The sequence below is a fragment of the Primulina eburnea genome, chromosome 5 (assembly GCF_022965805.1).
Source record: "Primulina eburnea isolate SZY01 chromosome 5, ASM2296580v1, whole genome shotgun sequence".
Taxonomy (NCBI): domain Eukaryota; kingdom Viridiplantae; phylum Streptophyta; class Magnoliopsida; order Lamiales; family Gesneriaceae; genus Primulina; species Primulina eburnea.
The window spans coordinates 36150399-36154598 of record NC_133105.1 but is presented as its reverse complement, the minus strand read 5'-3'; positions in this window follow the sequence as shown (position 1 = coordinate 36154598).

The window sequence follows — 4200 nt, the reverse complement described above, 5'->3', positions numbered from 1 at the left end:
GAACAGAATAATCAGATTCAGATATGATTTAGATTATATCGGGATATTATTGATACGACTCAGATTGTATCTTGTTCAGACATTGATCAGATTGTATACTGAATTGAGTATTGATCAGCACAGATTGTGAATTGTGCTACACAGTGATACAGTGTATTTGATTTTATCATTTCAGATCGGATATGGACAGACTGGACTTCAAGACTTCGTCTTCCTCGGACGGGGACGACAAAGGTATAATTCATGTGATATTCGGGAAGAAACAACTCAATTCAGATAAACATGCAATTCAGTAATAAATCTTCTGATTTCTATCTTTTTGTCTTCTTCTGTTAGCAATTCAAACTTGTCAGTACAATTTCTGCCAACATTTCTGTAAACATTCTGTTATAACTGATCTAATCTGTTTATATCACTACTGTCTGTTCGAATATCATACATTCTCAACTATCTGAATGAAAACTGAATCCATAACTGTTCAGTTCTGACGTTATCTGTGAATTCAGATTTGAACTATCCTGTATAAACAATCAGTTAATAACATAAAATAAAGAAGAAATACCTACCTGATATTCGGCTCTGACTATCATTATCAAAATTTGTAAACAATTCTGAAACATCTGATATCATAAAATAATCAATCTGATACAACACAAAATCACATATCTGTTAATCTGACTGATGTTCTGTTCTAATTATTAGAAACAAGTTCTGAACATTCTGACCACATGTCTGACTGTTTACACAGATTCCGAACAGAAAGAACCTACACAGATCTAGTGAGTTTAAGAAAACTCATAAAATAACAAAACCAGGCAATCTGTAAATTCTGGCTATCTGACCAATCCTCATACTTCCCAGATCAACTGCTATATCTTATCTGCAAATAACATATGCTCCCGACAATATAAGATATCGCAAATACTGATGTAGAACAATAACAATACTCAACAGCTATATATCAATGAGAGAATAAATAATCAGAATAAGATAATCTGCAGATAATAAATTTCTGACATTTCTGGAATTCTTGATCTTTCTGTCTTAACTGTCTAAATCAATCGATCTTCAGATACTGCATATTCTGAATAAACACTGTATCAATAACTGCATACCGGATTCATACCTGACCCATTTCTGTATACAATGATCATAGTTCTCTGAATATTTAACCCAATCTTCAAATATTCAATATAATCAATCAAATGCTGCAATATATCAATAAATCATAGATATACCAAGCATAATTTTCAGAATACCTCTGAACATAAAATCTATCAATTTAGAAACAGAACTGAACTATCTTCTAGAGAAATACTCAATCAACTGGATTTCTCAGCTAATGTTCTTTTATCTGTCAATTATATCAATTCTGTCAATCATTCTGTACTAAGTTCATCCAGACTTCTAGACGTTCGGCGATATCACAGCTTAGGGGAAGGTCACTGCCCCTATTGTAGATGCGGATACAGATCAGGCCGAAGTCTAGGAATAAGACGTACATCACCTCGATTGGTAGGGTAGGTGACAGACAGTGACGTCTTATTCACACCGGGATCGCTAGAGTTATAGTCGAGTCGAGTCTAGACATGATTTAGCTAGGACTGCATGTGTTTAGAGATGTGGTTTCATAGATTATGAAACCCATGGTTATTGCTTTCAGTCATGATAGCATGTTTATATGAATTGAGTTGAATTGCATGTTTATCTGAATTGAGTTGCATGCTTATTTTGATTTGACTTCATAGATTATGAAATCTATTACTTTTGAATATGAACATGATAGCATGTTTTATGATTTAGATTGTTTCTATACATGCTTACCATGTTTTATACTGTGATTTATTCTCACCGGAGTTATCCGGCTGTTGTCTTCTTTTGTATGTGTGCATGACAACAGGTGGGGCTGGATCAGGGTCGAGATGACGATGAGAGAAGACGAGTTAGCGTGGTGATTCCGGACTTGTAGCAGACTGGGTTTATTACTTGAATTTAGTAATTGAACCTTAGACTTAGGTTGTACAGTATTATACTTTTCTACTGAACTGTAATTTTTATACAGAGATGTATATTGTTTAGATTCCATTACCTTCCGCAGTTACATTTAAAAAAAGAAAAATTTTTAGACCCTGTTTATCATTATTAAATCCCAATAATGAGTAAGAAGATGATTAGATTATGAAATATTATATTGGTTTATACATGATCGCATGTTTTATGAATTAGTTTGTTTATATACATGCTTACCATGTGTTATACTGGGATTTATTCTCACCGGAGTTATCCGGCTGTTGTCGTGTTTTGTATGTGTGCATGACAACAGGTGGGACTGGATCAGGGTCGAGAAGATGATGAGAGAAGACGAGTTTAGCGTGGTGATTCCGGACTTACAGTAGATTGGATTTTACTACTAGAACTTTAGTAGTGAACCTTAGATTAGAATGTTGTACATTATTGTATTTTAATACTGAATTTGTATTTTTGTATACAGACATGTATAGTATTTAGATTCCATTACCTTCCGCAGTTATAATTTAAAAAGAAAAATTTTAGACCCTGTTTATCAGAACTGATAATTAAATCCCAAAGATGATTAATAAGAAAGATCAGCGTCCGGGTCCCCACATACTTGATACATCCAGGTGGTACCAAGATATATCAGGATCTTCGTAGACTCTATTGGTGGCCAGGTATGAAGAAGGATATTGCCATATTTATTTCTCAGTGCCTAACTTGTCAGCAGGTGAAAATCGAACACCAGAGAACTGCTGGGACATTGCAGCCATTGCGGATTCCTCAATGGAAATGGGAGCATATTACAATGGACTTCGTGGTTGGTCTTCCTAGAACGCAGAAGAAATTTTATAACTCTATTTGGGTTATTGTTGATCGGTTGACCAAGTCAGCGCATTTTCTCCAAGTCAAGACGACATATTCCATGAACCAATATGCTGAAGAGTACATAGCGGAGATTGTTAGACTTCATGGTGTTCCTGTGTCTATTGTGTCTGATCGTGACCCTAGATTTACTTCGAAGTTTTGGAAGAGTTTGCACAGAGCCTTGGGTACACGGTTAGCATTCAGTATAGCATATCATCCCCAGAGAGACGGTCAATCAGAGAGAGTTATTCAGATATTGGAGGATATGCTCAGAGCTTGTACTATCGACTATCCTGGTAGTTGAGATTCCAAATTGCCTCTTGTTGAGTTCACGTACAATAACAGTTACCAAGCGACGATTAGCATGGCACCGTATGAAGCACTTTATGACAAGAAGTGTAGATCTCCCTTATATTGGGATGAAAATTGGTGAGAGGAAGATGTTAGGTCCAGAGTTGGTCCAACAGACAGCTCATGTTGTTGATGTTATCCAAGAGAGAATGAAGACAGCACAGTCAAGACAGAAGAGTTATGCTGATGTACGACGTAGACCGTTGAAGTTTGAGGTTGGCGACCATGTGTTCTTGAAGCTTGCACCTCTTAAGGGTGTGATGCGGTTTGGTAAAAAGGGAAAGTTGAGTTCGAGATTTATTAGCCCATTTGAGATCTTGGATAGAGTATTTGATCGAGCTTACAGGTTAGACCTACTGCCTGATCTTGACAAGTTCATAATGTTTTCATGTCTCCATGCTCGGAAATTCTATTGCGAATCCTTCCCATGTTCTTCGTCACGAGCCATTTGGATTTGACGCCAAAATTTAAACGTACCAAGAGATTCCAGTCCAGATTCATGATCGCAAAGTTAAAGTGTTGAGAAACAAAGAGATCGGCATTGTTAAAGTCCTTTGGAGGAATCCATTTGATTGATGAAGCCCACGTGGGGAACTCAGAGGATGAGATGAAAGAGAAGTATCAATCCCGAGTTGTTGCGCAGTGACGTCAATTTCGAGGAACGAAATTCCTCTAAAGGAGGAGAGATTGTAATATCCAAGCTTGGTGAAGCGGTACGGTTACAGATTTCTAATTGTTTACAGGACGATTTGGTTTACAGTTTACATATAGTTTTCATGTTAGGAGTGGTGGATTTATGGTTTATTAGTATTGTTGGTTATACTTGATATGCGGTGTTTATTGTAGCGTCGTTGTGGTTAATTTAAATGGTAATTTAATGTTGAGCCATTGGTAGGAGGTCAATTGGGGTGGTAGATAAGAGATAGAGGTTCAACTTTCTTGTTGAGAGAGTTGCCGAATTATGAGGAG